The sequence below is a fragment of the Elephantulus edwardii genome, unplaced genomic scaffold (genome assembly GCF_000299155.1).
Source record: "Elephantulus edwardii isolate Elephantulus edwardi_28Jun2011 unplaced genomic scaffold, EleEdw1.0 scaffold00100, whole genome shotgun sequence".
NCBI lineage: Eukaryota > Metazoa > Chordata > Mammalia > Macroscelidea > Macroscelididae > Elephantulus > Elephantulus edwardii.
Window position 1 is genome coordinate 4,483,485 of NW_006399850.1, and position 22,861 is coordinate 4,506,345.

General features: G+C 38.1%; 1 protein-coding gene across 1 annotated transcript in view; it reads left to right on the top strand.

Moving 5' to 3' along the window:
- The window catches only part of LOC102861063 (putative uncharacterized protein C14orf25-like), a 125,638-nt gene that overhangs the window by 66,812 nt on the left and 35,965 nt on the right, over window positions 1-22,861 (top strand). The window lies entirely within an intron of this gene.

Consider the following 22,861-nt stretch of genomic DNA (forward strand, 5'->3'; position numbering starts at 1 on the left):
CTGGGGTTTTATTTTTTGCTATTTCCTTCAAAGCAGCTTGAACTTCTTCCTTCATCACCATAGGCTCTTGCTCATATATTATTTCTTTGAATTCCTCTGTATCTGCCAATTCCTTTGTATATAATGAGTCAGTATATTCCTTCCATCTTCTTTTAATACTTCCTGGATCATTTAATATTCTGCCCAATAGAGCAAGGGCTACATTGGGGAGACCAAGTCTAACCTCTGCTAACTCCACAAGGGGAACTCTACCCACTAACAACATCCACAACACAAAACCAATTTCTGTGAGATCAGACATATTCTCCTGCACATCTTTCTACTAATTCCATCACTAGTCTTGGAATTAGTCTACTGAGTCTAAAATCTGTTGCAATAACTCACACACTGTATACTGAACCATACAGTTATGAGGTTTATTAGGTAGTCTAAGGCTTTAATTCAGATTGGCAGCAGGATTCTATCATTCAGTCAGGACAGCTTCCTAAATGAGCTCATAGGCACCTCAGTCTTCAGCCTCAGTGATGTTAAGCCAATGTTATAAAGTTCTTAGTCCTGTCAATTATGGCGCTCCTTGTAGTCCTCTAACAAATGTGGGTTCCTAGCTCTGGTTCCATGGGGCAGCAGTCTCAAGGTCAGCTTTGTCTTGTGTTAGGTCTCTGGTTCTCTGCTATGACTGTTGCTTCTGAAAGCCCTGGTCTGAGTAGCACAGGAATATTTGGTCCTGGAGAATACACACTCTTCATTCTCTGCCTCTTTCTGGTGGTGAGATCCCCGCATTTCTGCTACTGAGCCTCTTAGATATGAACCTGGTGGGAGGGTGAAACTAGCCAAGACCCTGCTGGGTAGATTAACATGTTTATTTGTATATTCTTACCCAACCAAACTCTTGTCATTTATCAAAGTTCATAGAGTTTCCAGAGGTAGGTTGTTTAGGAAGTGGATGCCACTCCTATTTCCAAACTTGTCTTAAACTGAGAGCTTCACTAAATACTGTCCACCATAAGTAACCCTTATAGCATTTAACACCCCAATGGCACAAGGTTTAGCATTGCAGTAATCCCAGGTTACCCCAGTACAGCATATTGGCAGAAGAGTGCTGTACTATTTAGAAGAATATTCCTCCAAAATATAATAACAACCAACTTTTAAATACAAAGGCCCTCCCTGAGGTCTTGTTAACTCTACAAGAAGTTTTCGTTGTTATGTGCCATTGAGTCACCTGTGATATATAGCCATCCCATGTACAGCAGCTGTGAACCCTTCCCTGTCCTGAACAGTCTCACTAACTCTGACACACCAACCCCCATTGCCCCAGGTACTGTATCAATCCATCTCATCTGGAATCTTCCTCTCCTGCTGTCCCTTCACCCTTCTGACCATGATGTCCTTCTTTAAGAACTAGTCTCTCCTGACCACGTGCCCAAGGTATGTGAGACAGAACATCAAAATCCTAGCCCAAGGAGAGACTTGTTTTCACTCTCTCCAAGACAGATTGATTTCTTTTCTTGGCAGTCCATGGTATCTCCAGCATCACAACTCAAAGGCATCTATTCTTCTTCTGTCATCTTTAGTCATTGTCCAGCTCTCTGAAGCATAACAAGTAATTGAGAAGACCACAGCCTGGATTAGGCACACCTTTGTCTCTAGTCTGACATTTTTTCTTTTCTGCACTGTGGAAAGGTCCATGACAACAGATTTTCTCAATGTAATTCATCTTTTGATTTACTGACTTCTGGTGGATTATGGAGCTGAGCAAACTGTAATTGCTAACAACCTCAATCTCTTCTCCATCTATCATGGTGCTGCCAATTGGCCCAATGGTGAGAATCTTTTTCTTCTTGATGTTGAGCTTCAATCCATATTAAAGAGTATAGACCTTGACCTTTTGCAACAAACACTTCAGGTCTTCTTCAGTTTCAGCAAGCAAAGTTGTGCTATTTGCATATTGTAGTTTGTTGATAAGTCTTCCTCTGATCTTGATGCCATACTCCTCCTCATAAAGCCCTGCTTCCTAAATAATCTGTTCTGCATACAAATTGAAGAGGTATGGGGACAGGATGCATCCCTGATGCCTGAGTACACCAAGTCTGTTTACAAATGGGGATGGTAAGAATTTCATTTTAGGCCATTTTGTCCTGAGGGAGACTGGCCAGTCTATGCTTGTTAAAAGGCTGTTGTGGGGCTTTTCGTTTCTTGTCACTATAACTTCTTTGGTGCTCACTCCCACTGATTTTATGAGCCTGATATCCTCTTAGCATTCCTTAGATGATCAGAATCTGTGTCTGATGCTCTCAACTGAGAATTTTGAATCATGTGATAACTCTTGAGCACTGGTAACTACTGGTTAAGGAATTGCCAACCCAAAGACAAGTGGTTTAAATCCACCAGGTGCTTATAGGAAGAAAGATGTACAATCTCCTCCAGTGTAATTTAGAGCTTTTGAAACTCCACTTTAGGGTCAGCTATGAGTTGGTTTCAACTTAACTGTAAGGAGTTGTTTGTTTTTGATGATTTGAAGTTCCTTCCAAGAGAGAAATAGAAGATGGATAATTTTCTATCCTAGAGATTAGCTGTTCCACAATCAGCTCCTGGCCTAGTTTTCACAGCTGATATTGAGCTTCTCCAGCATATCTTCCCACAGATGTAATCGCTCTGATTCCTATGCATACTATCAGGTGAAATCCATGTGTATAACCTGCGTTTGTATTTCTTATAAAATGTATTTGCAATGAATAAGTCATTGTGCAAAATTTAGTCATTCTATCTCCAGCTTCATTTCTGTCACCAAGTCCATGCTTTCCAACTACTGATTCTTCTTCTCTGTGAAATCTGGAGAACAACCACTTGGCCAACTGACTGGAAGAGATCTATATTTGTTCCCATTCGAAAGAAGGGTGACCCAACAGAGTGCAGAAACTATAGAACAATATCATTGATTTCACATGCAAGTAAGATTCTACTGAAGATTATCCAAAAACGACTGGAACAGCACATCAGCAGAGAACTGCCAGAAGTCCAGGCTGGGTTTAGAAGGGGTCGTGGTACTAGAGATATTATAGCTGATGTTACATGGATCTTAGCTGAAAGCAGGGAATACCAGAAGAATGTCTATCTGTGTTTCATTGATTATGCAAAGGCGTTTGACTGCGTGGATCATAACAAACTGTGGCTGACTCTGAGAAGAATGGGAATCCCAGAACACTTGATTGTGCTAATGCGAAACCTATACTTGGACCAAGTGGCAGTTGTCAGAACAGAGTAGGGAAATACCAGGGATGTGTCCTATCTCCATACCTTTTCAATCTGTATGCAGAACAGATTATCCGAGAGGCTGGGCTCTATGAGGAGAAGTGTGGCGTCAGGATTGGTGGAAGATCTTTAACAATCTGTGTTATGCAGATGACACAGCCCTGCTTGCTGAAACTGAGAAGGACCAGAAATGCTTGCTGCAGAGGGTCAAGGACTGCAGCCTTCAGTATGGATTGAGGTTCAATGTCAAGAAGACAAAGATTCTCACCACTGGACCAATTGGCAGCATCAGGATGGATAGTGAAGAGATCGAGATTGTTAACAACTTTAGTCTGCTTGGCTCCACGGTCAACACTCTTGGCACCAGTAGCCAGGAAATAAAAAAAAGTATTGCGATGGGAAAGTCTGCTGTTAGGGACCTCTCCAGGTTACTGAAGAGCAATGGTGTCACTCTTGAGACTAAGATGCGTCTGATACAGGCTATGGTCTTTGCAATCACTTGTTATGCATTGGAGAGTCGGACAATGACTAGGGAGGATAGAAGGAGAACTGATGCCTTTGAGCTGTGATGCTTTAGAAGAGTATTGAGGGTACCATGGACTGCCAAGAAAACAAACAGATTCATCCTGGAGAGGGTTAAACCATGCTGCTTCTTGGAGACAAGGCTTCTGGGGCTTCATCTGACATACTTTGGACATGTTGTAAGGAGGATCAGGTCCTTGGAGAGGGACATCATGCTTGGGAGGGTGGAGGGATGGCGTAGGAGGGGAAGACCCTCTATGAGGTGGATTGATTCAGTGACTGGAGTAATCGGGATGGATGTATCAGAGGCAGTGCGATTGGCACAGGATAGAGCAGGGTTTAGGGCTGTTGTACATAAGGTCGCTATGAGTCGCAAGCAACTCAACAGTGCATAACAACAGCAACAAAAACAACAACAGATTAGCTTGCTTGTTTGATATTATTAGTAAATTGTGTTGAGGGAAATTAAGATTATACATAGTGTTCATTCAACCTCATATAAAGCCTCATACAAGTTCTTACAACTTCATATGACTTCACCTTACCTCATTGCCATTGAGTCAGAACCAACTCGGAGCTGACCTTCCAATGAGTATTTAGAGGCTGTGAATTTCATGGGAGGAGATAGCCCATCTTTCTCCTGCAGGTGAATTTGAACTAGCAGAGAGACATGGCCTTCGGGTTGGAGGCACAACTCTCTTTCCACTAGACCACCAGAACTCCTTTCATATAAACAAAAGCAAAAAATTCCCCCCTCCCCTTTTAAAAAAATTTGAGGCTGACTGTCAACAAAACCATTTTAGAGACTCAAATAATCATGTTATCAGAAGACTCATCACCTTCCCTTGGAGGAAGGGAGCAAGAGAAGATCCCTTTGTTTTCTAATTCTGTTGATGTGCAGTAGTGTCACATGTATCTGACCCACGAACAGCAAAAGGACCTGAATATTGGCCCAGAGAGCATCTTCCTCTGTCAGATCCTACATTTCTTTGTACGTGCTGCATCTTACTAAGTATTTACTCTGTTCCCTCTTCATCTTAACTCTGGTACAAATTTACCTTGTGTTTTTCTTGTGATGTGGATGATTATTATTTATCTACATACCAATATATGTGTATATCTAAGTAATCAGAGTCAGTCCTACTCTGTCATTCTGCTTTTAGAATATAGATCAAATGAATGCTGAATTTCTCTTATAAGGCCATAAACAACTCAAAGCCAAAGTTATTTATCTTCTACCTTCTTATCTGTCATATCAACTTGCATAATTCTGTGGACTGATTTAGTAGTGACTGTATAAATAAATATTTGTTGAATCGTGTAAATAAAATTATGCTTACTCTTACTCTTGATGGTCTGCATTTTATTGTTGAAGTTTATTTATGTTATTAAATCATGTTAGGTTAGAAGGCTTAAAAAATATTTTTGTGAAATCTCCCCTCAATTTATCATTTCTAGCCTCATATGAAAAAAGTTTAGAGAAGCTTAAATTTAGTACAGAGAAAGTATAATTAAAAGCTGATTATTTTTTACAATTTTATATTGGTTTGCTTACAGTTTGTATACATTGTGTTTCACACTATTCTTTTTCATTCATACTGTGTTTCATACAAGCATTCCCATGCATTATGTTTTATAAAATTAATCACCATTTTACCTTGCCAATCATTACCCTGTGTTTTCAGGTCCCAGACAGATTCTTTCCATTTCCTTTACCCACTCCTTCCAACCACCAAATTGTGCAATGCTGTGACTTTGCCCCTTCTCATCATTACCCTCTGTTCCCACCTTCTCTTCTTGGGTTCCCATATATGTTTTGCTAGTTGTCCTTCCATTTTTACTATAATAATCTTATCCAGTATTTATCTTTATAAGACTGAGGTAGTTCACTCAGTGTAATACTCTCTAATCTCTCCCAAGTTATGTAGTAATTTTCAAAATTGTTGCTTCTGAATACATAGTATTCCATTATGTGAATGTACCAGTTTCTCAATCCATTCATTTGTGGTTGGACATCTGGGTTGTTTCCTGTTCTCGTTATGGTGAATAATGCTGATATGAACATTGGTGTCAAATCTCTGTGTCTCAGTTCTAATTTCCTTGGGGTATATTCCTAGTAGTGGAATAGCTGAGTCATACAGAGTTTCTATGGTCAACTTTTTTTTTAAAGTTTTATTTTATTATTTTGTGTGTGTGTACCGTCAAATCGGATCTGACTGGTACAGGAGTAGATTGCTCCTCCTTCTCCAGCAGAGCATCTGGTGGATTCGAACCACATACCTCTGTGATATGTTCAGCTTTTTAAGGAAATGCCAAACTGCGTTCGAGAGTGATAGTACCATTTTTCAATCCCATCAACAGTGTATGAGTGTTTCCACCTCTCTATATCCTCTCCAACATTTATTGTTTGCTGCCCTGCTAAACCTTGCCACTGCTACTAAAGAGAGATGGTATCTCATTTTGGTTTTGATTTTCATCTCTAGTTGTCAATGGTTTTGAGCATTTTCATATGGCTGTTGGCCATCCAAATGCCTTCCTCTATTAAAAGTCTTTCTATGTCTCTTGCCCTTTTGGTAATTGTGCTATCCATCTTTTTTTCTTTTCTTTTTCTTTTTTTTTTTTTTTTGAGGCTTAGTAGTATCCTGTAAACTTTTGTTATGAGACTTTTGTCTGAGATGTTATTACCAAATGTTTTTTCCCCATTGGTAAGTTCTCTTTTCACACTGTTGGAAAAAGTTTTTGATGAGCACAGAGATTTAATCTTTAGAAAGTCCCATTCATCAATTTTATCCTTTTCAGATTGTGCATTTCTAGCTGTTTTTGTCAGCCTCTTTATACCATAGATTAGACTTTCTAAGCTTGGTCCCAGTTTGTGTCTTATGAACTTTATGGCTTTACACCCAGGTCTCTGATCTGCCTTGAGTTGTTTTTTGTGTATGGTGTGAGATAGGGATCCTGTTTCAGCTTTTTGCAGATAAGCAACAGTCCAGTTTTGCCAACACCATTTGTTGAAGAAGTTGTCATTTCTCTATTTGATAGATTTTATTTCCTTGTCAGATATCAGTTGACTGTAGAGAGGTCCATTTCTGGGTTCTCAATTCTGTTCCATTGGTCTATGTAAGGCTTATTATTAATACTTCTTCATACTGTTGTTGTGGCTGTGTTCTTCCATCAAGTAGGAACCAACCCATAGTTGACCCTCCAGAGTGTTTTCAAAGGCAGTTTTAATGGTATGGAAGGAAATTGTCCATTATTCTCCTATGGAGCAGTTGGTGGATTTGAATCCATGCCTTTGGGATTGCAATGCAGTTCCTTACTGCTAGGCCACTAGAGTTCCCATTTATAGATAATATTAGTATCATTCTTCATCTTAACTAAAGAAGGTATATATACATTGCATAATATACATAGATTAAATGCTATTATATATAGATTTATGTTATAAGAGAATTTACTTCGTTTATTGGCTTTATCTAATACTAGGACAAAGAACCCAGTTTGGGGTGTGATTTTGATGCATTTTCTTTTAGTAAGCTTTTTACATCTTCACAGTTCTGTAGTTTTCACAAATACTGTGGCAGTGATGCATGGAATTCTTCTTTTAAAGTTGTGGACAAATGTAATGAAATATTAGATGATAACATTTTATGATATATATGGGATAATTATGTAGGGCAAAGGAACAAGTATTGAGTGTCACCAAATATATATTGCTAAAAATATACTTTTGATTCACTCAAAAATCTCACACAAAATACTTAGCATTTTAGTGAATTTTATTAAAATTGCTTTTCTTTTTGTGTTGTTGTTTTTGTGTACAGTGGAGTTGGAACCAGCCTATAGCTGAACCTTTGGCAAGGGTCAACTTTTTGTATTAGGCTAAGAAAATTATGCAATAGTAAATAATAAAGGAAGAAGATGTTAAAAAATAAAGAAAATATTTTTCCTCAATAAATAATAATTATGTCATTTATGTGAGTTAATATAATTTGAGTAACTAGAAATATGTTTTCATTTTTCCTGTTTGTATCTTGAAAGATTTAATTTACTAGATTCCTATTGACTAAGTAAACAAAAGTGGCATAAGACCTCTTAAAAGTAATTGACACAGCACACAATTATTTTCAGATATCTTATAATAGATACAAAATAAAAAACCTGTTCTTTCCCACTTCCAGAAACCCAGCTCTCTCTAAAATTTATTTTTCATCGAAATTGGTATTTTTTCTGATATTAATATTCTTAGTCTTATCTTTTTTCTATAAATTGGGTGCTTGTTGCATTTGGAGCCTGTGCATGATAGTTTCTTTTATTAAATATACCACTGTGTAGTTTTAAAAATGTTGTTGTTGTTATGTGCTGTCAAGTCACCTGCAACTCATAGCGACCCTATGTATAACAACTCTGAACTCTGCTCCAACCCTGAACCAACCTTGCTGTACCCGACACATCCACCCCCTTACCCCAGTCACTGAGTTAATCCATCTCATCAAGGGTCTTCCTTTCTTGTGCTGTTCCTCCACCCTCCCAAGCATAATGTTCCTCTCCAAGGACTGGCTGGTTTCTCCTTGCAACATTTCCAAAGTATGTCAGATGGAGCTTCAGAATCTTTGCCTCCAAGGAGGAGCCTGGTTTCACCTTCTCCTGGATGAACCTATTTGTTCTCTTGGCAGTACATGGTATATTCAATATTCTTCTCAAGCATTGCAGCTCAAAGGCATCATTCTCCTTCTGTCATCCCTAGTCATTATCAAGCTTTCTGTTGCATAGCATGCAACTGTGAAGACCATGGCCTGGATCAGACATAGCTTTGTCTGATGACTAATATCACTGCATTTCATTACTCTGGAGATGTCTCTGACAGCAGATTTTCCCCAATGCCATTAATTTTTTTATTTCCTGGCTGCTGATACCAAGAGTGCTGATTGGTGGTGGTGGTGGTGGTGGTGGTGGTGGTGGTGGTGTGTGTGTGTGTGTGTATAAGGGGGGTGGAGGAAGAGTGCTGATTGTGGAGCCAAGCAAACTAAACTAATAACAATCTCAATGTCTATCACGAGGCTGCCAATCGGTCCAGTGGTGAGAATCTTTGTTCTGTTGATGTTGAGCTTCAATTCATATTGAACGCTGCAACTTCTCTAACTACATTATAAATTTCATGAGGGATAGAATCTTGTTTTATATTGTTCTCAGATTCTTAGCTCTGAAGTACTTGAGCACATTATTATTATTCATGACTGGTTCTAATTAAGTAAATAATTACTTCTTGATTCATAGAAATGTTATACCATGATACAGAAGATGCTGTAGTCTAGAAACAGGCATATTAACATAAATGTCTCTGTTATACTTCTAAAAGGTCTGAACTTCGTGTTTGTCTTCTCACATATAAATGCCAAGAAATAAAGAATAATGCATTCCAAGAAATAAAGAATAATGCATTGTCCAACCATAACCTTGATTGTGCTCGGCAAGTATTTTTTTTATAGCATCTGTTTTAGTACGTAAATGACGTGACTTATACAAACACCTCATGGATACCATAGTACATTTTGTTAGTGTCTGAAAATACTGTATAATTTCATGATAGGGGGTACTTATTAGGAAAATTATACTATAAAATATAGAAATCATAACTGAAAGTGATTATTATGAATATTTTATTTCGTGAAAAACATGAAGTAATGCTCTACATTTTGCTAGAACTTTGTGGAAAAGATACCACTTGTATATAGATATACATAGTACCTGTAGCAGTTTGGATGTTTTTAATGGCAGGCATTCAAGTTTTGCTTCTTTTTAAATCACATTTTTCAGAACTGCCAGTTCTACTGAACAGAGGGCTCAACCACCCAGAACAATCTTATAAAATGTTTAGTAAAAAAATAATCAAATGTGGTGAGAATGAATGCAAAGAAGCCCTGACACATTTTTGTGCCTGCAAGCAGGATTCTACAGGCTGGTACCTGCAGGGCTTTGCCTGTGGGAAGCTAGAAAAAGTCAATGCAAATCAGGGTAGTTCCTCAAGAAAGTAACATGTATGGACAAGAATTTGTTATAGCCATAAAATGCCTTTTCTTTCTTTCTCTCTGGAACTCAAACTTCCTAGTAAGTTGTTTAAAGGCAGTGTGCCTTGAAGAAGAGGTGATGCAACTGTGAAAGAGTAAGAGTTAGAAGTGCTCTTGGTCAGCGCACTGAGGGGAGAATCTGAGCTGTATGAGGAGAGGAGAGGGGAAGTTGCTCTCCTCACCTCCTTTTTCAATGATGATAAAAAAAATACCAGTCCTACCCCACAGGCTAGTGGAACACTGCTGCTTCTGTTGCCGGTCCATCTGTTCGAAGCAGTTTAGAGGAAAGAACGTTGCTCTGTTTATTTTGAAAACTGTGCAGCACACTTTGGAGGGCAACGTCTATGAGCTTTGGTTTCAGTGTCTGTGAAATTCCAGTTTCCTTCAGACTTACCGCTCTTTCAAGTTCCTTCCATCTCTGAAACTTTGGATTCTGAGTTATGCCATAGGTAGATTCTACTCTGTGAAATACATGGAAAATGAAACTAGGACTTTAAAGCTGGACTGCCAAACCTTTAAATATATTTATGGGGCTCTGTGCTAGACCCTAAGGAAGATGTAGATATGTGCTACTCCAGTTTATAATTCAATTAGGGGCACAAGATCTACTTAATTTATGCTGGAAAATATGCTTATTTATGTCTTAGATTTTTTCTCTTCCTTTCTCTTTATTCTATAAATATTTCATTACCAAAGCTGAATTTATGCCATTAGTCCCTTCTCTCCTTTCTTTAACTTTTTCTTTAGGACAAAAGCAGCCCAACTATTGATCACCTTCTCCTGGACACTTGGTTTCACAGGGTCTTCTAGCCCTACAAGTAAGGTTCAGATCTGTTATTTATAAGATCAATATGAGTCATAGTTTACTTGATAGCACCTAACAACAACAATAACAATGCCTAAAACTCACCAAACATACAAAAGAAAAAATACACCCATGCAGAATTATTGCTAGATACCTGAAAAAGAAAAGTAGCATCACCAATGAGATAATTAATCAGTAATTATTTTCTTCTTTCATATACCTGGCTAGAATATTTATCAACATTTCTCAAGGTGTGGATGATAGACCACTTTCAGAATCAATTTGAACAACTGTTAAAAGTGGAAATTTCCCAGACTCAATTTCAAACTTATAGAATCAAAATATTTAAGCATGGAGCTTGGGAGATGTTCTTCAGTGAGTTAGTTATCCCGTGTGGCTTTTCTAGTCATTGTTTTTCACTTCTCACCACATGGCTGGATTGTTGTTGTTAGAGGTCATCAAGTTGAGTCTGATTCATAGTGGTGACCCTGTGAATAACAGATCTGAACTCTGTTCCTGCCTTATGCTATCCTCATAATCTCTGAAATCCTTGGGTCTATTAATGCTGTCATTGTGTCAGTCCACTTGGTTGAAAGTCTTCCTCTCCTTTGCTGTCCCTCCACCTTCCCAAGCACGATGTCCCTCTCCACTGTATAGCCTCTCTTAGTAACATGCCCAAAGTATGTGAGATGATGAGTCATCATATTTGCTCCAAGGAGCACCATGGTTTCACCTTCTCTAAGACATAACTGTTTGTTTATTTTCATTCCGTGGGATTTTCAGCATTCTCTCCAACTCCATAAGTCAAGGGCATCAATTCTTCTTCTGTCATCCCTATTCACTATCTGGCTCTTAGATGCATAGCAAGTGCCTGAAAGGAGCATGTCCTGAGTCAGGTGCACCTTAGTCCTCATACTGACATCATTGCTCCTAGTAGTGGTCCCTGACAACAGACTTTATCTGTGTAATACTTCTGATCTCCTGACTACTGGTACCAAGTGTATTGATAATGGATCCAGGAAGATGAAGTGGATGGCTGGGTTGTTGTTATATGACAGTAAGTCAACTGCAACTGACAGCAACTCTATGAACAATAGCCCTGAACCTTGCCCTATTCTGAGCCAATCTTACTTTCTCTGACACACCTACCCTATTACCCAAGTTGCTGTCTCAATCTATCTCATCCAGGGTTTTTCTTTCCTGCACGGTTCCTCGACCATTCCAAGCATGATGTTATTCTCCAAGGACTGGTCCCTTCTGGCAACATGTGCAAAGTATGTGAGATGGAGCTTCAAAATCCTTGCCTCCAAAGAACAATTTGGTTTCACTCTCTCCAGAACAGACCTGTTTGGTTTTTTTTGGCAGTCCGTTATGTATTTGATACTCTCTTCTAGCACTCAAAGGCATTGATTTTTCTTCTGTTATCTTTAATTATTGTCCAGGTCTCTGATGCATAGCAAGTAATTGTGAAGACTATGGTCTGGTTCAGGCACTCTTTAGTCTCTACCCTGACATTATTGTTCCTCAGCACTAGGGAGAGGTCTCTGACAGGCCTCTTTAAGATTAGATTTTCCTAATGCAGTTTGTCTTTTTTATTTTCTGGCTGCTGCCACCAAAAAAGCAGGCCTCAATTGTTAAAAATCTCAATATCTTCACTGTCCATCATGGTGCTGCCAATTGGCTCAGTGGTGAGAATCTTTGCTTTCTTAATGTTGAGCTTCTAACCATACTGAAGACTTCAGTCTTTGATCGGCAGCAAATGCTATAGGTTTTTCTCAGTTTCAGCAAGCAAGCTTGTGGCATCTGCATAATACGGATTGTTGATGAGTTCTCCTCCAATCTTGATGTCACATTCTTCCTCATAAATACCAGCCTCATCAATGATGTGTTCTGCATATAGATTGAAAACGTGTGGAGAAAGGATGCATCCCTGACATACTCTTTTGTTCATTTTTAACCAGGCAATGCTTCCTTGCTATATTCTGATGACTGCTTCCTGGTCCAAGTATAGGTTTCAGATGAGCCCAGTCAAGTGTTCTGAGACTCTCATTGTTTTCAGTGTCAGCCACAGTTTGTTGAGATTCACACAAATGACTTTGTATAGTTAATGAAACACAAATAGATATTCCTCTGGTATTCTCTGCTTCCAGCTAAGATCCGTCTGATGTTGAAAATTATGGCCCTACTGCCATGCCTCTTCTAAACCCAACCTGCACATTTGGCCATTCTCTGTTGATGTGATGCTACAGTTCTTTTTGGATAGTCTTCAGAACAAGGATTTTGCTTGTTTTTGTACTATTAGTGATATTGTTTGATAACTTCCACACTCTTATCAGGTCACCTTTTTTTTTTTTTTTGAATGGGACTAAATATGGATCTCTTCCAGTCAGTTGGCCAAGTGGTCGTTCTCCAGATTTCTTGGCACAACCTAGTGAGCACAATGCATGATAAATGTGTTTGTTGAAATATATCAATTGGTAGACCATCTATTCCTGGAGCCTTATTTTTGGCCATGTCCTTCAAAGCAGCCTTTCTTCCTTCATCACCATTACCTCTTCCCCGCCCACCTTGTCCCCAACCCTCCCACAGCCTGGTTGAGGTGCTGCTGGGGCACCATTGCCTCTTGATCATATGTTGGTTCATGAAATTTTCTGTGCCAGCTCTGTGTATTCCTTGTATCTTCTGTTGATGCTTCCTGGGTCATTCATTATTCTGCCCATAGCATCTTTAAGATGAAGTGGATAGCTGGGTAGGACTATGCTAGTGTAGGTGTTTGTTGTTCTAGCAAGGGGATTGGATAGCTTGCTAATGTAAATAAGGCAAACAGCACTCTTCAGGTTGTTATTGTGTACCTTCTAGTCAGAACTGACATAGCTGACCCTTCAAAAGGCTTTCAGATATAGTTAATTGCACCAGAGATTGCCCATTTTTCTCCTGAGGAACCCCTGATGAATTTGAACCACTTGCCTTTGAGTTTGCAGTGCCGCTTCTTGCCACTAGGCCACCAGAACTCCCTTTAGGGTTGTTGTTAAGTGCTGTCAAGTCAATCATGACTCACAGTGACCCTATGAACAAAAGACCTTAACTTGCTCCCTAACTATTGTCATTTCTCCAAGTTCATAGTTTCCAGAGGCATGTTGTTTAGGAAGTGGACGCTACTCCTTCTTCTAAGCCTGTCTTACTCTGAGAGCTCCACCAAACACTGTCCACTATAGGTAACCATTAAGACATTTGAGGCACCAATGGCACAGCATTAGTGTCAGGGCAACCCCAAGTTTCCTCAGTACAGCAAATTGAGAGAGGAGTGCTGTACCACTTAGGAGAATGTTCATTATAAGTTTATGTTCATTACAAATTAATACACCTTTAGGGTAAGAACTTGCAAACAGAGTATTAATAGGATTGATCAGTTTTGCCATTTGATCATTGAGTCAGCTTAAATATGGCACATTGAAAGGCAGAAAATGAGAATCTCACTACCATCAAGAAAGAAATGGAGTGCAATACATGCACCTTTTTGAACCAGAGATTTCTGTGCTAGATGAAACTACATGAGATCAGATCAGAGAGAAGTAGCAGAAATGATGAAGAACCAGAGACCAACATGAACCAGAGTTGAACTAGAACTGTGACCCTACAGAACAAGAGTGGAGAGTCTTTCCTAAGTTTATTGGCAGGGAAGTGGAAGGGTTTGTGTCACAATGGGAGATACTGAAAGAGCTTTGTAACACTGATCCAGGGCTGAAAGGCATGTTTGTGAAGCTGTCCTGCCTGGAGAATTGCATCTTCACTGTGTCTGACTTGAGTTATGTTGCAAGTAGGGACTGGTCCTTGGAGAGGGACATCATGTTTAGGACAGTGGAGGGACGGCGCAGGAGAGGAAGAGCCTTGATGAGATGGATCAATTTTGTGATTAGGGTGATGGAATGGGTGCTTGAGACAGCGAGGTTGGCACAGGATAGAGCAGCGTGTAGGGGGCTCTTGTACATAAGGTCACTATGAGTTGCAAGTGACTCGATGGCACATAACAACAACAACAACAACAACCACACTTATAAACCCCACAATCATGAATATATTCTGTGAATTCTTTGTGGTAGAGAGAGTCCTAGGAGGGGTAGTTGTGGTTAGAATTAAGGTGCAGGATGGTGGGGCATATCTAACCTCTAGGAACTGATTTTGTGTTTTTAATGTTGTGGATGGGGGACTTTTACCCTCTGAGGAATTAGTGGACATGTGAAATTGCCAGTATGTGCCTGACTGCATTGTTTTTGCAGGGAATTTAATTTTGAATAAGACTGCTAAGATGTTTCTTAAGCAAGAAGAGAACTATGATTATGGGAAACGTGGAAAACTTATCTTAGTGTTAAAAGCAGCAGTTCTTTGGATTATTAATGATGGTGACAAAGACCTCAGAAGACAAAAGTAAAATAATTTGAGCAGTAAATATCTTTGATCTCCTTCTTTAATCTATTTTATATTTATTTTATTTTAAATTGATACAAGGTTTACACTCTGCCTCAGCCTTCACTTCCTTCACTTCTTCAGAGCCTAAAGGCCAGCCAGAATTGACGTCTTAGAACCTTCTAAGATCTTTCTTGAGCATGTGCACAGCTCTTGGCATGTGTGCAGACATACACATACACGTGGCCTTCCAGATTACCAGGAATGTGTCAAGTGTTTCAAAGACTCTGTGGGTGCCCTAGATTTTCCTTATAAACTTTTTAGTTAGCCTATTGTTAGCTCTGTTATGCACCACTTCAAGCAGTCATAATGTTAAAATATTTACTTGTAATTGTTTTCTAAGTCCCCTGGAAAAGACATTTTCACACTGGGTGAGTTCTAAGTCAAGTCAAATAAAGACAGCTTTGTAAAAGAAGTCTTCCAAGGAAACACCCAACAGATCAAATAATGACAAATTTTTGAGAATTAGGTTTATAAAGAGGTCTGTATCTATTTTATCCCTCCTGTGGCTGGTAGGCTGCACTGGGAATGCAGGCTGGCTGATATTTTTTAAAGCTATTATATAACTAAAGAGTAAAGGATGGACCTAGAGCAAGCTAAAATGCCTCGAAGCTCATTAATATTGAGATGCAGTAGTTTCTCTGAAATAAAAATTTTCGAGGTTGTTAAATACCTTTTAGAAAAAAAAATTAAGAGACAAGAAAAACTATGAAAAATAAAAAAAGAAGAAAATAGAGTCTATCTAAGGGAAAACAACAACAAAATAGCAACTGTCTCTTAGGAATCACAGATGTTACATTTAGCAGACAAAGACTTTTTTATAAGTTTATTCGATTTTATAGATATCTCAAAAGTAGCTAGGAGGAGCATTATTGACTATACTGATCTACTTTAAGATGACCTATTTTGTTCAATGTATTTTTAAAAATTACTGTTCAATATGTTTTTGAGATTTAGTAATTTGCTGCTTATATCAGCAACAGATTGTTATTTTGAGAATAGAATTTTAACTAGTTATTGCTGTTGTTTTGTTAAGATTCTTAGCAATACTTGTCTCTAATTAGGGCTAGTAGTTTTTCAGTTGACTTCTTGTTTTATTTTTTTCAACTATGTGGTCATTCATAACACCTACAAGAATGATTTAATTTAATTTTAGTTTTCTTTTTTATGTTATTCATACTGCATATTATTTTTTGTTATTGTAGTAATCTGATCTAATGTTTTATTATAAATCACAATTCTTGGTATAAGGGTATAATATGGAATTAGAGTAATACTTCTTTTCACTCAGAAATAGATGTTGAATTTTATTGGCTCTTTTTCTCAACATTTATTGAAGTGATTACATATATTTTTGTGTTAATTTCTGTGGTACAGTGGATGTACTGTTCCAAAAATGTCTCTTGTAGGCCTTTGACTTTTGCCACATGGGTGAGAACATGCCACTAGAGTGTGTAGACTACTAATGATGGGATTGGCCCGTTTTACCCTTCCACTAGGCTTAAATCCAGCAGATTTAAAAAACAGAAGATGAGCATTTTGCTACCACTAAAGTGGAAGAGTTAGAAAGTCCAGCACATGTCCATTTGGGTCAGAGATTCCGGCACAACTCAGACTGGGACCTGAATGAGCACATCATCATCATCATCATCATCATCATCATCATCATCATTTGTGAACCAGAGAGATACCCTTGTGAGCTAGAGCAGATTGGATACTCCCACCTACTGGGTCAGAACCAGAGCCAGAGCTGGGGGCCTTCAACTGTGCTTGCTGGAGAACTGGGAGGAGGTAGCAGGGGAGTAAAGATGGCAGTAAAGTAATAATTGGCAGCACAAAGAATGTTCTGTAATACTGACCTAATAATGGCTGAAGGTCAGATGGCCTTCAAGAATGCCCAAGAAGCTATCCTGACTGAAGAACTGTTCCCAATTTCCAAACTGAATTATAACCTGTTAACTTACCTAATAACCCCCATAACTGTGAATATTATCTGTGAATTCTGCATGGCCATTCCAACAGATTAGCGGATTGAGTAGTAAAGCAGTAAGATTCCTGGGAGAGATGATTGTTATGAATTTGTAGAGAAAGATGCCAGGGGTGTAGGGACATGTCTGATTCTCATTGGAATTAATTTTGTGCTGTGGATGTTAACTCCTTACAGAGTTAGTGGGGGTCAGATGCCTCTGCCCAGTTTGCTAATATAATAAATTAACAATGAATTATCTATGTAGTTTTAGGATAAATATTTTTGGACAAGTTGCATTATTTTTAAATATACTGATTGATTTTTAAATATTTTATGTAGGAATTTTGCATGTATGTTCACAAGCAAGATAAACGATCCCTTTCTTTCTTGAGATGTGTTTTTTCTTTTTATTAAATTTTATTATATACTGATTTATTGACAATGTTCAAATACATTGTTTTTCACACTGGATCTTTCCCATTTCCTCACATTTTTGATTCATCTTTGACATCATTATGTAACCCACACAGTAATAATTGAAAAGAATTTTAAATATTTAATTCTGGATTATTTAAAATGGAAAACAAATATTTATCATTAAGATTTGTCAGATTTGGTATTTTCTCATATTTATTTCCAATTGCTTGAATCAAATGGTAGACAGAGTTAAGGAACCCTTTGTACCTTTCCCCAAGAGTTCCTTATTTCTTCAGAGATAAGATAATTTTATTAATTTTGTGTTTATCCTTATGTCTTTACACTTCAATGATATAAACATATGTTGTTGTTTTTATGTGTTGTCAAGTCACCTGTGACTCATAGCCACCACTCATGGTCAATAGCTCTGAAGCCTGTCCTCACTGAGCCAATCTCACTGGCTCCAACACACTTATCTGTATTCCCCTAGTTACCATAGCAATTCATCTCAACCAAAGCCTTCCTTTCTTGCACTTCCTTCCACTCTTCTGAGCATGATGTCATTCTCCAAGGACCAGTCCTTCCTGGCCACTTGCCCAAAGTATATGAGATAAAGCTTCAAAATCCTAGCCTCCAAGGAGAAACTTGGTTTCACCCTCTCCAAGCCAGACCTATTTGTTTTAAGACTCTTTTCCAGTACCACAACTCAAAGGCATTGATTCTTCTGTCATCCTTAGTCATTGTCCAGCTCTCTGATGCATAGTAATTAAATGTAAAGATCATGGCCTGGATCAGGTGCACCTTAGTCTCTAGATGGACATTGTTGCTTCTCAATATTCCTGACAGCGAATTTACCTAATGCAATTCATCTTTTGATTTCCTAACTGCTGGTACCAAGAGTGTTGATTGTGGGCCCAAGCAAGCTATAACTGTTAATAATCTCAATCTCTTCTCCAGCCATCACAGTGCTTCCAGTTGGCCCAGTGGTGAGAATCTTTGTTCTTTTGATGTTGACCTTCAATTCATACTGAAGGCTGCAGTCCTTGATCTTCTGCAGCAAGCACTTCAGACCCTCCTCAGTTTCAACAAGCAAGGTTGTGTCATCTGCATAACATAGGTTGTTGATGAGTTTTTTTTCCAATCCTGATGCCACATTTTCTCCTCTTAAAACCCAGCCTCTCTCTCTCTCTCTCTCTCTCTCTCTCTCTCGAATGATCTGTTCTGCGTATAGATTGAAAAGGTGTGGAGACAGGATGCATCCCTGACATACTCCCTTCCTGATTTTGAACCATATAGTGTTTCCCTACTCTGTTCTAAGGACTGCTTCTTGGTCCAAGAATAGGTTTCACATGAGCACAATCAAGTGTCCTGGGATTCCCTTTCTCCTCAAGGATAGCCACAGTTGGTTGTGATCCACACAGTCAAATGCCTTTGCATAGTCAATGAAACACAGATCGATATCCATGTGGTACTCTTTGCTTTCTGCCAAAATCCATCTGACACTGATGATAATGTCCTTAGTGCCATGGCTCTTCCAAACTCAGTTTATATTTGTTGTAATTCCCTGTCACTGTAGTATTTCTGCATAATCTTCAGCAGGATTTTGCTTGTGTGTGATATTAGTGGTGTTTTGTTAAGTTCTGTTGAGTCGAGCATGACTCACAGTGACCCTTTGAACAAAAGGCCTCAACCTGTTCTCTAACTATCATCATTTCTCTAAGTGCATAGAGTTTCAGGAGTATATTGTTTAGGAAATGGATGCCACTTCTGCTTCCAAGCCTGTCTCCATTTGGGAGCTCCACTAAACACTATCCACCATGGTTAACCGTTATGGTATTTGACACACTTGTGGCACAGCGTTCAGTATCACAGCAACCCCAAGTTATCTCAGTACAGCAAATTGACAGATCAGTGCTGTACCACTTAGAAGAATATTCATACCAAATACAATTAACACCAACCAACTCTTGAATAACCAGGCCCGCACCCCAGGCCCTGACTGACTCTAAACAAGAGGCTTCTAGTCCATAGCTCATTGTTAGCCAAATCCAGCAAATCCAATCATGACTTCCAATTTTTTTAAATAAACAAATAATAATAAAAATACCTGACAGAACCAAACACATCCATGAGTAATTTAGTTGCCAACAAGAGTAAAATCTGATATTCTTGAAAGGAAGGCAAATTAGACACATAGTAACCAGGGCTTTTAAAATTACTAACTTTAGTCCAGGACAGATAAAATAAAGCATGGGTTTGAAGTGCTTTATAGCATCAGAAAATAAGGAAGGACTTCACACACAGGCACACACAATCACAGGATGGGGCAAATCAGAGTGGCACAGGGGCCACCTTAAAAGAGCTCCCAAAGATCAAAGCTAAAACAATTTGAACAATAAAATAGGTAACAACAGTACCAAATGATAGAATTTAAATAAAATACCTTCCTACAAGTCTATACTTTGAGATTAATTAATAAGTTATGTAGTAAATAAACAGGAGGGAGAAAGAAGAAAAATAATTCTTACAGAAGATTCCAAACAATAGAAATAAGAGGTATATATAGTACACTCAAGATGTGAAATTTAATTCCCTTTTTCTTTAGTGTGGGTAAGATTTAGCAACTCAGTTTCAAAGAATAAAGCTTAAAATGTAGCAATGCTAATTTCTTAGTTTTGAGAAATGATTATGAACATAAAGAGAAATAACAGAGGGGTATACAATCGAACTCACAATCATCAAGCCAGTTCTCACTCATAATGTTCTTCCTTCAGGTTTCTGAGGCTCTAAATCATAATTATAGAAAACTGCATCTTTCTCCAGATGAGCCATTGTGGGATTTAAATGGCTTGAAACGTACAGCCTTTGGGTTAGTGGCACAACTTGCTACAGAACACACTGCCACTGATACCATACAAAAATACTTTTTACTATTTCGGAAACTTTTCTATAAATCTGAAACTATTCCCAAATAAAAATATTTAAAAGAGGAAGAAAGCACAATACAGATATTATATAATATACAGCACACAGAAAAATGTTTAGACAGCAAAGAAAAAATGTGATTCATTGTTCAGAGGATAATAAGGAAGAAGAAAACATTCAAGATAATATGAATATTGCATTAATAAAATATATAATAAAATATGTTAAAAGATTTAAAAAATATTTTCATAATGAATGTAAAGACAAAGCCTCTCCAAAGAGAAAGGAAAATAAAAAAAAAACTCAACAAAACACCACCACAACACAAAAAACCTCAATATAAACGACATTGAATATTCTAAAACAAAAAAGAATAGTATCCACAATGAGAACATAGTGGATTAACAAAAAATTGGAAAGGGTAGAAGAAAGAAAAGGGTCAACGAGCTTGAAGACAGACTGCCTAAAATTAGCCAATACAAAGAGAGGGGGAAATGAATCTCAGTAACCTATAGAATAATGTAAACTTATATAAGTACAATTGAAATCTGGGAATACAGGAGTGAGATAATTATTTTAGGTGATAACTTGGTTAAGCTACAGTTGCAGGTTGGTTAGCCAAACCAAATCAGTCCAGTTTATTCTGTTATATAATGTAATCAATTGGTTGAAAAGGAAGTTACCCTCAGATGTGTCCTGGCTGCAGAGTATAAATAATTATTTTGGCAGAATTTTACTTTTCCTACTGCTTAACCTACAAATCTTGAGGTGCAAAAGTATATAGTCTACATATCCTGTTCAACAAATTTTAGATTTATCAGAACCTCACTCTCATGAACCACTAAAGTAGACCTATAAACATGTCTAGAAAGATAATGCAGATAGAGGTATAAATCCATGCATACACACAAGCAGCACTGGTGGCACAGTGGTTAAGCTTGCATGTTGCTGTGATAATGAAGGTTATATCACCAATACGTCAAATAGTATGTTCACTTATTATAGTGGACAGGTTTCAGTGGAACTTCCCCACTAAGACATACTAGGAAGCAGGATGGAAGTTCACTTGTGGAAGTTTCATGAAAACTTTGAGGACTATGTTGAGCAAAACAAGCCAATTTATAAAAGGACAAGTATTTCATGATGCCAGTAAGACAAGAAATGACAGAAGTATAGAGACCAAAGTTTATTAGTTATTACTAGTAATAGGAGAAAACTGTGGCTAATAATGATAGAGAAATCTTACTCATTTTTAGAGTTTCATAGCCAATTATTGCAATTACTATAAATAAGCACTCCAAAAAGTTGAGTGAGAAACACTTATATGACAGATATGGTTGCAATAATAACAACAACAAAAGAGTAGCTGCTGAGGAAGCTTAAGTATGACCAAAGACTTCACGGGATTTGGTCCTTTGGTTTAGAAATACAGAGTCACTGTTTTGGCTTATAATGTAACTAAAAGTATATAAGTGCTTCTATTCTTCCTAGTTAGGGGAACATTGGTGGCTTACTGGTAAGGAGTTGCAATGTCAACTCAAAGGAATGTAGTTTGAATCCACCATCTTCTCCATGCAAAAAGACAGGCAGTCTCTTCCCATGTGATTTTTTGCCTCTTGAAAACCTAAAGGAGAGTCAGCTTTTAGTTATTTCAGATAAGGGACTTATATTTAGAATTTATAAAATACTTGAGCACCACAATAAGATAAAGGTAAATAATTCAATAGAAAAATGGGCACAGAATATGAACAGACACTTCATCAAAGAAGACATTCAGATGGCCAACAAGCACATGAAGAAATGTTCAAAATCCCTAGCTCTATGAGAGATACAATTCCAAACAACTATCAGATATCATCTCACCCCAGTAAGAATAGCAAAATTTAACAGGACAGCAAACAACAAATGCTGGTGAGGTTGTGGATAAACTGGAACCCTTATTCACTGTTGGTGGGAATGTAAAATGGTGCAACTGTTGTGGAAAGCAGTGTGGGGCTTTCTCAAATAGTTGCAGACAGAGATACCATTTGACCCAGCAATTCCATTACTGGAAATATACCCCAGAGACCATAACTGCCATCCAAGCAGATATATGCACACCCATGTTTATCGCAGCTTTGTTCACAATAGCAAGGAGTTGGAAGCAACCTAAGTGTCCATCAACAAACGAATGGATAGAAAAGCTACCTTATATTCACACAATGGAATACTATGCTGCATTGAAAAACAAGGAACTCATGCAATATTACTCAAAATGGGTGACCCTGGAGGACATTATGCTGAGTGAAATGTCTCAGTCACAAAGGAACAAGTACTTCATAGTGCCACTGTTGTAGAATGAGCCTGACATCAGGGTTGGGGTAAGACTGAGAAAAACTGGATAAATTATGTATACTGTATTGAAACAGATGAGGGAAAGAACAGATTAAAGGTGATATATGA